This window comes from Falco peregrinus, chromosome 2 (genome assembly GCF_023634155.1).
Source record: "Falco peregrinus isolate bFalPer1 chromosome 2, bFalPer1.pri, whole genome shotgun sequence".
NCBI classification, from domain to species: domain Eukaryota; kingdom Metazoa; phylum Chordata; class Aves; order Falconiformes; family Falconidae; genus Falco; species Falco peregrinus.
This window is the reverse complement of record NC_073722.1, coordinates 97,127,658-97,139,955: the sequence shown is the minus strand read 5'-3', so window position 1 is coordinate 97,139,955 and position 12,298 is coordinate 97,127,658. Positions and strand designations below refer to the sequence as shown.

The following is a 12,298-nucleotide window of genomic DNA, read 5'->3' as shown; positions in this document are numbered from 1 at the left end:
GCAGAGCAGAACCCAGGCACACGCTTGAGCCTTGTGCTCCTTGGGGATGTCCACACTCCTTGTGGACCTGCCTCTTTCATCCAGGCCACCTCCTTGCATGTGTCTGTGCAGGGGAGACGGCATGCATCCATTGCTTGTTAATTTGGTAATCTAATTTGGTAATCTTTGGGTCTTCTCCTCTTCCACCTGCCATCCCAGGATGTTGCTGTGGCTGTGATACTGCTTGCAGGAGGAATACCAGCAGCGTGGTTAAAGTTATATGGGCTTCATGGAAACATGGAGGGGTTTTTATGGTCTGCCAGCCTGTGTTCAGAGGCTGCTGATGGGTGATATTCCTGGAGACTAGGCTTGAAATACTGTGCCCTGTGCAGTGAATGGAGGTTCCCCTTAACTTTGCAGAGGCTGGCATTCAGCCCAAGTTCTTCTCCTGGTTCTGTCAGGAAAGTTGTCATGTTTGGATCCCTTGCCATGGCTGAACATGTGTTTCCAGACCACGGGAGCTGCCTGAGTGGCGGTGGAGGAGCTGGAAGTGGCTCCTTTTCCAGAGAGAGCTGGAGAAGTGAAGACCCACCTTGGAATAACAGAGGTTATAACAACAAGGTTCTGGCTCGTTGTTCCAGCTTTATTAGCAATGGCCAAAACTGGTTCTCTGATGTATTTTTCGTGTGCTAATGGTGATTTTACGGTGGTCAAATCAGCCTGCCTTCTTGTTTTGTCCCTGGGCATGAATGGATTGTATTTGGAGCTGGCATCCATGCTCCAGAGTCTGCTTCATCCTGACACCCAGCACTGAATGCATTCTGGCCTTGCAGTCTGTCTAGAGGCTGTACACGATCAAGTGTACAGTTAATCAGTTTTGAATTGGTAAAGGTCAAAGATACTACTGCAGAAGGTTCACTTAAGAAAAAGCATCCTGTAAGAGGTGCTGTTGGTTATTTTTTCTAAAAAATCCTTAGATTTGGGCTTTGAGAGGAAAAATTATTAAACAATGTCTTAAAGCTGAATAAAGACGTTAGTATTGAATGGTTTAATGTCTTACAGATGCTGTGGGGTTGCAGGGTTTTATTTTAAATTTAACAATGGGAGTTGGAGTGGCTCCAGAACTGTAAAGAATAGTCTCTTTAATTAAGGGTTTAAGCTGGAAGAGCATGTGTAGTGTGATGCCATTTTAAAGTTTCAGCGGGGCTTTGTAGTTGTAACTTGTTATTCCCCATCTTGGATCACACATCTGTGTGTCTGGGGTCACGGTGGGGATGTTCCTTGTCCCAGGAAAGGAGGTTGGTCTGTGTAAGGGTAGCAAGGTTTCTCCAGATCTCTTGGCTCTGACTTTATCCTTTTCTCTTCCCTGTGGCTCCTGATGCCCACTGTGAATGTGCCGCACCTTTGCAGGCGTGTACACATGGTGCACTGCACCCAGAAGGAAACATCAGCTTTGGTTTTCCTGAATATTTTTTTGTTTCCACCTTCTTGGATGTCATCTTTGTATCAGCAAGTGGTGAAGGAGGTTGTGGGGCATGGGACAGGAGACTGGGATCAAATATGGTGTGCTCGGGGAGGTATCCCCGAGAGCCACGGAGGTTTCACTGAAGTAGCAGAGTATGAAATGTAGCTGTGTGTCTGCGGCATTCAGCAGGGCAGGGCTAGATCCCATCCCTGCACAAGTTCCTAGGTTTCAGCTCTCTGTGGATTGTTTGCCTGTTACTTACTGGGGTGGAACCCAGAAAATTGGCCCTTAAAAATAAAAAAAAGAAATTATTATTCTCCCCTAGAAAATGCCAGTATTCCAGGTATGTGTCCCTAAGTTCTCATCTGAAAAAGCAACATTAAGAGATTTAAGGTGATGTCACTTAACTTCAGCCCCTTCTCAGCTCACGGGACTCAGGTAGGTGCTCTATGCCAGTTCTGGTTTTCTCCCTTGCGTGTGGCTCTGCCTGGCTCGGCAGCAGCACAATGTGCATTTAATTAGCAGCAGCAACAACTGCTACTTTTGGCCACCTCGGACACTTTTCTGTAAGAAGCCGCAACTGCCAGGGTTTGCTGCATCCTGATGTGTGCTAGGACGCTTGCATGACTCTTTTCCGGATAGTTACTGTGAGAATTAGGTTCTTCTGTGGCATTAGGAACTGCAGTCCGGCAGCAAAGGCTGAGCAGCTCAAGCCTGACAGGTACCAAGGAACCTTTACGGTTAGCATTTAGTGTCTCCTAGTGTGTTTATTCCCATAAAATAATGATTTGAACCAGAGCTTCAAGCAGCGTTATCACCTTTGCACATTAAAAAAATCATAATCATGCTTTCTGACTTAATGAGTTTTAGAAATAAATGTTCTTTTTTTTGTTTGCCTTCTGGTTTTCAAGTGTTAAAGGCTCCCCTGGGTCAAGCCTTTTCTTTAGATCGCAGGGGCGGTGGGCTGCCTTTGTGCAGAGGGCTGGCCATGGGACTCACCAGCCACCAGTGCAGAACAGGAGCCTTTGGGTTTCCCAGGGCAGTTGCCAGACATGGAGCCGGATCGTGAATGCCAGCAACAGTACCTTAAGCATTGAGAGGGGAGCTAACTGTATTTTTGTGGTATTTTTTAATTTTCTTTCATTTCTATTGTTTTCTTTGCTTATTTGCTAACTTGCAAAATTCAGCAAATTGCAGAGGAACTCCCAGCCCTTGGGGTGAGTTTTACTCGGAGCTGCAGTGAGCCAGCACATGGTGGTGGCACGTGGCTGAGCTCCTGTTCAGAGGTGTAAATGGGGCTGGTGCGATGGACCTGCTGGCCTTCAGGTGGTCAAGGTCTGGGCCAGGGTGTGGAGCTAGTGGGGTCATCCTGGGCAGCTCTGTGTGTGTATTCAGGGTAAATACTGACTTCCCATGATGGATGTTAGCTGCTCGTTTTGGTGGGTTTTGATTGAAACTCAGTCACGAGGCTCCTGAACTTCAGCAGTCTTCACTACACCATGGAGTTGAATGTCTTGAGTGTCTTCTCCTCCTCTGTTTGCATTTTGCTGCTAGTCCTCAGTCTTGCTGAGGTGTGTTAGTGCTTTTAACTCATTCAGCTGCAGGATAAGCCCGGAACTGTGCATGGGGCAGGTTGCCCTGCAGTGGCACAGGGTGTCTTGAGTGCAGTTGCTTCTCCAAGACATCCCTGCAATGCTATCCAGAAAGGGTGGGTGAGTTCTCCCCGGACTTGCTGAGAGAGGATTTATAAAGCCTCTTGCTTCGCTGCAGCTCTGCAAATCACACACAGAGCCCCACAAGCCTCATCACTGCTTGCTCGGGAGGGCAATGACAAAAATTGCGTGCACGAGTGTGACTTTGCTGTCTGTTTTCTCTCAAGCTGGGCTAGCTGAGAGAGCCTTGTGCACAGCTTGCTGGAGCGAACGCAGCAGAGCAAATGTACCTGCTGAGTAACAGACTGAAATAAAACCGGAAAAACCCAGACATCGCGCTGAGTCTGTGGCAGTTACTGCAGATGCTGCGCCAGTGAGAAGTCAACAAATCCATTAAATGGGAAATGGTCCCTGTGTGCCATCCCTGGGAAGAGGAGCATCGCCTGCACCACCCCCCAGTGACCCCACACCGTACATCTGGACAATGCCGTGTGGCGGCGCAGGAAGGAAACGGTTAAAGGAGGAGAGGTTGTCGAGTTGGGTTAGCCATCAGATAGCTAATATTTTAGAGGTTTTTCAGAGCTAAGCTATAAAAAGGCCGTAGCAGTATTTCAACTCGCCCATTGTCTGCTGGAAGCCAGCCAGCGTTGCCATGCCGACGAGGAATTATTACTTGCTGCCAGAGCTGGAGGAAAAGCTCATACTTTTGGCTTCAAAACAGGAGGGGTGGACTTATGTAATCCACTGTGTTTATAGGCTGAGACTGGCAGGAGCATTGAGAAATAATTACAGGCTTTCCATTTCATTTCCAGCTTGGTTTTAAGGCTGTGTGGCCTCTCTTTATTTATTTATTTTGAAGTTGAGAGGGTGGCTGCTAAAGATGCAGGAGGTGATGCGGGGATGCTGCTTAGGTAAGTACCCCCCACTTCCCTCCCTGGGCTGGCTGGGCTGCTTTTGTTTTGGTGGCGTTTTTGTCTGGAGAGCTAAACTAGGCCACAGCAGAAAGAAGTTGCTTTGAAAAACTGGGACTTGGCCCAGCGACACAGAAACAGTGTTTAGTGCTGGAGGCCGAGAAGACACTTTTGCGGTTGCCCGGAGGTGGCCAGCTGCTTGCCGACAGAGGTGAAGTGTGAGGTTTTGCAAGTCCCCGCTGCTTTGAGGTGATTTTATCCCTCCAGCCCTCCTTGGCTTGGGGCATTTATTTTTTGGGGGGAGGGTAGCGACAAGGGAAAAGGAGAAAAAAAAAATCAAGTTTTTTGTTTCCTGTTTCCTTTTTTTTTTTTTTATTGTTGTCTTGGTCTCATGTGTTGCTCCATTGGATGGAGAGGGATTTGTCAGTGTGATCAAAGCAGTTTTGCTGATGTTTCGTGCTGTGGAGAGGTGAATTGCAAAGTTTAGCCTGTAATTAATGTGGGTTTGTTCATCCCGGGAACAGTCAGCAGATGATGCTGTAATTTGGGTTTGCCTGAAAAGCAGTGCGTGGTGTGTTTTGACTTCGGTCAGGCTGGTGGGAGTTTGCAGCTGCTGTTTTTGTGCTGGCTGTCGCATAAAGGGAGTTATTGCTGGTAAACTTGGCTCGGGAAACTTTGAGGTTGGGTGGTTTTTCTGGTTCCGAGGGTCGTGGTCCTGTAGTCCTGGGGAGGATGCTTCTGGTGCGGTGGGAATCCCTTGCCCGGGAGAGAGATCGTGGGCTCGTGCTTTGGCTGGGGAGCGGGGCTGGAGAACGGGCTGTGCGGCTGGGACGTGAGGCTGAGCTGTGCTGTGCTGAGCCACACGCTGCTCCTGAAGGAAAGGAGTGTGCTACAACCGTGACTTTTAAAATCTCTTTGACATGGGGTATAAAGCTCCAAAGAGCAGACAAAGCCTGTTTTTGGAGGGGGTACGAAGAAGAATGCTTTGATATGCTGCAAACTTGCTGTGGAGGTTTGAAAGGTACATAGAAGCTGCAGTGTGCTGTGAAATATATATTTTTTTTGTTAACATCTTCCTTCATTGCATGGTGTCCTGTTAGGGAGTTACGTTCTGAGTCCTTGCTAATCTGTCTTTTTGCCGTTGTTGCATGGTGTGTACAGGTTAAATATCCCTACCCGTGCCAGTCTGCTCTGTGGAGTGTAGCCTGGTGTCGCTGGCATGCTTCACTTCAGAGGTCCTGCACGTGGGGACAGTTACCGTCCCATATAAACACGTTTGGGCCCTGACTTGAAGTACAGAGGTGCCTTAGTGGAACTGATGTGCACAAGGGGTTGTTGAACGCACACTGCAGAAATAAACTGTTTTTTCCACAGTTTCAGGCAAAAACTTGAATGGTGGTATGCTTCAAATCAGGAAATGTCCCTTGAAACAGCAGGTTTGACTGGTGTTATCAGAGACACATGGGTGTGTTATACAAAATAATTCAATAATTATCCGTAATGCTGCTCTCACTCCTACCGCAGATGCTGTTGGACTCAATGCAAGTTAGATTTGTTACTGTGAGGCTTTTTTTTTTCTCTTCCTCTGGGATTCTTGCCAAGATGAACTGTATGTTCTGTTCTTAAGAACTATGAGTAATGTATGTGTGAATCTATAACATAAGTAATACGAGTATATAAAAACGTGTGAGTGTGCAGGATTTGTGTATTCTGAGTCTACAGAGCACCGCACACATGCTGTATGTGCGTTCAGAAATAGGGTGCGATACATGTCTGGGCGAAATTAATGACATGCCTTGCAGTTACTGCTCACTGCAGAGCCCTGTCTGATGGCCTGATCCCAGAGAGCTGAACCGAAATCCCTGTTGCCAGCTACGGTTTGCCTATTTAATTGCCCTTTTGGAGGAGTTACAAATCGGAGAGAGTTGGAAGTCCCTCCCTGCACTTACAGCAGAAGTCAGCCTCAACAAAGACAAGAGGAGATGCTTGCACCATAGCTAATGTTTCCTGAGTCGTCAGTGGAGCAGGGGGGTGTCCGTGGGTGGTGGAGGGCTGTGCCTTGGAGCAGGGGGTGCAGGGGTGCTGGGGTCCCCCTCTGTACCACCCCATGTAGGTGCTGCTCTAGGAGCTGCTGTACAAGTAATGCACTCTAAGGCAGGCCTGCTGTTTCTAATGGGATTTTTTTTTCCTTTTAGATGAATAAAATGGGCTTTCTCTCATAAATTATTTTTTTTAATGTGAAAAATGAGAAGGTGGCAAGTAGCCAATTCCCCTGCTTCCCTCTTCCCAGCTCCGATGAGGTCATTGCCTCTTAAAGTTTATACCACGTGCTGTGAGACATGGCTGGAGGAGCAAGAAGACAGCAAATGTCTGTCTCAGGGCGCGCGGGAGTGATGGCCACCAGTACATGAAATATTAGCAAGCTGTAAGCGATGCCTGAGCAGGATTTGTGAGTGGGGAGGGGGCCAGGTACAGCTGTCTGGGAAAACCTTTCAGGATGGAGGTTCAGGTGGGAGGGGAGTGCCCTGGTCCCTGCTGGGTGCTCCAGGTGTCAGGCAGGACCTGGGATGCTTTGGATGCATGTCGGGGGTGGGGTGGTGGGCTGCTGGATGGAAGGAGCATGTGTGTGAAGGGCTGGGCATGTGCTTAGGTGCAATGCAATCGGCAGTGGTTCTGGCGCTCTGTGGCTGAGCTTGCTTTTGTGTCCATTTACTTTTCCTAGGGAATTTCCTCTGTGCTGTTTTTGCAATGGGGTTGTGAAAGTTCATGACCCAACGAAGGATCTCTCCAAGACCTTTGTGTCCGTGGCTGCCTGGAAAAGTTGGGTTTTTTTCCCCTTGAACGCAGTGCTGGGCTGCTTGTGGATTCCTGAGCCGTTGTTTTCTCCTTGACTGCCCCCCCCACCCCCCGCCATCCTATGGTGGAAGTGATACAGAAACGGGAGTGCCTGGACCATGAGGTGGTCCTTGGGGCTTTCCTAGAAGCTGCAACCCAGGAGTGTGGATTTTGAGGGCTGTGGCCATCTACCTTTCTCCTTGCAGCCTCTGCTGGGGTGCTTGGGGGTGGTGGCCCAGACTGGCTGGGTTTCAGGTGGGGCACTGGCCTGAAACAGCTGTTTCATAGCTGCCATAATAAATGACTTACTGAAATTTTGTTGGAGGTTATTTACTGCCTTGTGCCTTTGCCGTGGCTCTGATGGTGGCTAGTTTGCTGTTCTAGGGGTGGTCAGGAAAAGGATGCTTTATGCATCTTCAGCTCTTACTGTGGCACTGCTCCATCATTGTTCCGGGGAGGTGCAATGGCTGAGTCCATTCTGTGTGATCCCATCCTCACAGCTGGCCCAAAGGGGTGTAAGTTGTCAGAGAGTTTGTGCTGTAGTCCAGAAACCAAATTTTTGCTGCATCAGAAAGAGAGGAGTTGTGGGGTGGCAGAAGGTGTGCAAGTAACGGAGAGAAAGTAAGAGAGATGGACAGTCAGTCTTCTATTTATTTATTTATTTAAAATACCTTTTAAAAGCTCTTGTGCAAGCACTGCACTGGGTAGAAGCGTGGGTTTGCTTTTACGGGTTCGTTCTCCCAGTGTCCTTGTGCTGTAGGGTGCTGCATGCAGCCTTGCCTCACCTATCAGCCGTGGCGGTGGGCAGCTTGCTTCCACCATGGCTTACATGAAGTGAATCTAGGAGGATGCTGTGACAAGGTTAAGAAGTGGGAAGAGGATGGGGAGGAGGCAGTTGAGGTGTCATCTGCGACCTTGGAGGTTTCTGAGCAGAGAATAAACACCAAGGCTGGTGGATTGGCCAGCATCTGCAGTGCTTTGCAAGGACAGTAAAGATCTGAGAGGAAGGTCTGGGAGATGCTTCTGATTGCTGACGTGGGGAACTAACATCCTTTTTTAAAACAAAAGCTAGCAGGTAGCTGTTCTATATATAAATGAGTACCCGAGGGCCTGAAGTGTACCAGTGTCAGCAGCCTAAAGCTTCCCAGCATTGGCTTTGGTCTTGGGCAGGTGGATGCAGCTCTGATCTTCCCTGGCACCAAGGGTGAAAATGAGGTGCAGCTGGAAGTTAGTAAGGACTTGAAGAGGGGTCCAGAATGCCACTGTGCTTTTAGGCACAAACTTTAAAAAACAAAACAAAAAACCCCAACCAAACAAACCAAAACAACCCACAAAAAAAACCCCACCCCACAATAAAAAACTTCAATATTGCTATTCCATTGGAGCTTGTCCATTCTGTGGAAATCATTTAAGCATGCTGTTCACTGCAGCTGCTCTTGTGCTGCTGTACCCCAACAATATCTTCTGTTCGCTTCTTCTTTGTCTTTGTGCTTCTCCTTAGCAGCCTCGTTGATTCCCCCTCGCCCCCCGTCAACACAATACAATCACTCCTTGTTAGCCTATCTTGCTCTTTCCTCTTTCAAGGAAGAGAAGGAGCAGGGGAACCAGATCTGATAATTTCAGTGAGTAGAACTGTTCCCCTGAGCCCTTTATAAAGAAATAAAAAGGCTCTCCTTCTCTCTGCTTCTCTTTGAGTACAAGCACTTTACCCTCTTGGATTCCCTGCAGGCTCCTCATACTGCTAAAATTGAAACATCAAGATGTCTGAGGCAGCAGGAATTACCATCAGTGTTTTGACACCTGGAGGTACAATTTCTATTAGCTTTTATATAAAAACAACACCAGTTTTGCCAACAGAGTTCTCGTTAAATAATGCATGAAGACCCCATTCCTGACAGTAGGTATTTTTCTTTCACTTTCCTGAACTCTTGGATAATGGCTTAATTTTTGTGACCATTGGGGGAAAAGACACACGCTCTTGCACACGGAAATATATATGTGAATACACACGTGCTTAACTCCTGGGCAGAGAGTCAATTACCCCGCTTGCTAATTAATGTGGGGAGATGGGGGAAAGTTAACTTCAGGCTGAGAAGGCTTGGATTGTTGTTTTATTTTTTGGAAGCAGCAGAACATAGTCTTCTTCTTGAGACCTTCGATGGTAAATGAGACTGCTTATCTGTGATAGAGGAGAGACCCTCCGAGGGTCTGTGTGCCCTCAGAGATGGGCGCTTGGTCATTGGAAACCAAAATAGAGTAACGTGCCTTTTTGCCTGTGTGATGCTTGGCGTTGAGCATATGCTCTGTGCTTGCTTTTGGGGGAAATGAAGTGAAACAGAAGGGCACAGCATGTGGATGTGACTGCTAATAGTGAGAATCAAAGTACAGTTTTGACATTTCTAACCTAATAAGTGGTGCTGCGTGTGCGAGCCTGCTTATTTTCCTTTTCACCATGAGATGCTTTGACAGAGGAGTAAAGTCCCATTTTGACATTTCTGTCATTTTAACTAAAGAGAGAGATTACAGTAAATTGGATTAAGTGAAAATCTTCTTCAGATGTTTGTGGTTTGGGCTGATTTATGGATAGATGTCATTTGAACGTCATTCTGCATTTTTTAAGCATCTGCTTGATGGTTGCTCTAATGCTATTGCTGCAAATATAGTCTGCACCGAGGAGGGAAGGCTGAGCAAGGAGCAGCTACCCGTGACAGATCTAATGCTGGTGTGTGGCACGGGGACAGCAAAACACTGTCCTTCTCATGTTCCCAGCCGCATAGTGCCAGATTCTGTAATGGGTGCTTGGTGCTCATTTGAGTTCCTGTTATTCAACTTTGTTATCTTCTGCTGAAAGTCATTTACATTTTCTTAGTATTTTTCCCATCCTGGAGGGAGATGGTTCAGCGTGCGTGTTCCTTATCGTGCACTTGGCAAATCTTGGGTTGCCCGTTCCCCTGTGGCCGGTGAGGATGTTCTTTTCTGTTACGCTCATGCAAAGCCTCGGTCTTGGCTGCCTTGTTGCAGAGTCCTTTGCTCGCCGTGTGTGTGGCTTTTCCAGGAACCAAAATATTCTCATAAGCATGTGCTGGCTCACTGGCATTAGCAACGGCATGTGAAAATACTTTGTCCGTGTACTGATACTTCCAAAAGGTAGTGCTGAAAGTTCTTCCATTAAATTAACAGTGTGAGACTTCTTAAATATGTCCTTCATGGTTTCCTCTACCTAAGCTATTTAGAAGCTGCTGGTGCCATTTGGAAAGCTGCATAATCTCCTGTGGGTGATGATGCAATCAGCACTGTAATCAAATCTGCCAGTGATGTCATTGATGGAGTAGTCCAACGTTGCCTGGTGTGGTGATTAGTGGGATGAGATTGAAGTCTTTGTAGAAATGGTGATGGGAGACTGGGAAGTCCACATCCCTAAATTGTGTAACTTGCATATGTTTTTATTTCGGGCACTATTTTGGAAAATACTTCTGATCCATGCTCAAAATCACTAGATTTGGGTCTAGGTGTGGAGGTTTATGTGTTTCAGTTATAGTCTCTAGAAGTTTATTTGCAAGTTTAATGTTGGTTTAAGGTTTCATACCTACACTGGGAGGTGTAAAGTGGTTGTCTGCCGGCTTAGCTCCTGGAGCTGCCTCTGCTCTACGCCAAGAGAAGACAGTGCTGGCTCAAGGGAGTGAGAATATAAAAACTGCCCTTAATCCTTTGAAGGGGTTTGATGTCTTAGACTGTATCTGTATCGATTTTTTTTTTTTTTTTTTTTTTTCCAGTCCTGGGGCAGGAAGGTGCTGCCCAGATGAAAGTTACAGGCACAGAGAGGTACCGTCAGAAGCAGAGAGCATCAAATCCCAGCTTCTTGGAGTGAGTCAGCTGGTGATGCTTTGCATCTTCCTTCTGAACTGAGCCCCGCTGTTTTGATTTGCAGCATCTCAGCACTGCCTGGGCTTTTCCGGGCTGTTACTGACACCAGGCTTGCGGTGTTTTATTTTCTGCATCTGTGCTCCTCTGTAGTTCGTGTCACCCTTGCAGTTAAAAGATTTTGCCTTTTACCATGCGAGCATTTTGTGCCTTGCTAGTGACTCAAAGCACAATTATTAAAATATTTTCTATATTATTTTCTGTGATACGATTATTAGTGGAAGATCACACTACTGTGGGAAGATAAATTTGTAATCCTGCTTAGTGGCTGATCTTATCCTAGCCGAGTAGCTCTCGTTGCATAAGGGACAGCGACCTGAAATCATCTTTTTAAACCAGCGGACAGAGGATGCCTTTCCCTACTCCACTTTGCACGTGTGGGTGTGATACAGACTTTTAAAATGGTTTAAAGTTCAGCGGTTTTACTTTGAGGTGTGCATACCTCCAGGTAACAAACCTTTAGGTTGGTGTGTCGAAGAACAGTGGTGTCGCAGGAGGTGGGTTATTTTAATGCATCAGTCCCTGCGTCAAACAGTTCCCTGCATCTCTTGCAGCCTGGCTTGCTTTTCGGGACTGCTAAGAAGAGTTTGCAAAGGTTGCGTGGCACAAATGACAAGAAGGAGCAAGCGGAAGGGCTTGATCACAAGCCGTGCTAGGGAGGTTTATGAGGGAGGTAGAGTGGGAGCTTTGTGGGATGGCTCCGGCACTGGGGACGGGATTGGCTCCATCCCTCGGCATCACGCTCCCACTGCTGGATGCCAGTAGAGAGGGTAGGTGGGCAAGCAGGAGGGGAAGAGCTGCTGCTTGTGAGCAGTGAAGAATGAAAAACATCTGCTCCAGCTGTGTGCCTCTGTGCTTATTGTTTTTAACTTCTCTCAGTAAAGCAAATGAGTAACGGGCAATGCATTTCTTGGCAGGGACCTTGTCTTGTCGGAGTGGAAGAGATATTTCCCTTTCTGCTCAGTTGGCTTTCTCCTCCCAGACAGGTACAGCCCCAGGTTGAGCTCAGGTGAGACTGTTCTCTCCTGCCTGGGGAGGATGATGGGAATGCACTTGATAGCTTCCCCCCATCTCCTGAGAAATGCCACACTAAATATCTTCGTGTTATGAGCTCCATCTAAAGATGTGAGGCTTGTTCTGTCACCTTGCCTGTCGGCTTTCAGAACCTCTTCGTTGGAGGAGAGAGCACCGGCTGCTCGTGTGTGCAACCAAAGAGCAAGGATGCGAATTGCTGCTCCCAAGTGTCGGCTCCTCTTTGGGTCAGTGGAGCACACTCTCAGCTTCCCATCGGGGGTCAGACCTGGAACGTGCAGTTCCTGAAGTCCCCATTGCTCCAAGGCAGGGGTGACTGGTGCTGGATGCAGCCTGCCTCAGGCTGCTCAGGAGCTGCCTCCAAGCTGAGCAAGCATCTGAGCAGATGGATGCCCTCTGTCCTCTCTGTGTGCTCACCTGTGGTGGGATGTTTGCAGACCCCGGAAGGTGCTGGTGACGCTTCGGTTTGCAGCTTGCAGAGTGTGGGAGGGAGGTTCACCAGC

The 12,298-nt window shown here is 47.7% G+C and overlaps 1 protein-coding gene across 10 annotated transcripts in view; it reads left to right on the top strand.

Annotated features, from left to right (window-relative positions):
- NCOR2 (nuclear receptor corepressor 2) overlaps window positions 1-12,298 on the top strand; it is a 253,710-nt gene that overhangs the window by 48,310 nt on the left and 193,102 nt on the right. The window contains exon 1 of one of the 10 annotated variants that reach the window (XM_027777926.2): window positions 3,989-4,007. The exons of the other annotated variants lie outside the window; for them this stretch is intronic. The gene's annotated coding sequence lies outside the window, so the exon portion shown is untranslated. Of the gene's footprint in view, window positions 1-3,988; window positions 4,008-12,298 lie in introns of those variants that run through there. 10 annotated transcript variants of the gene reach the window in all.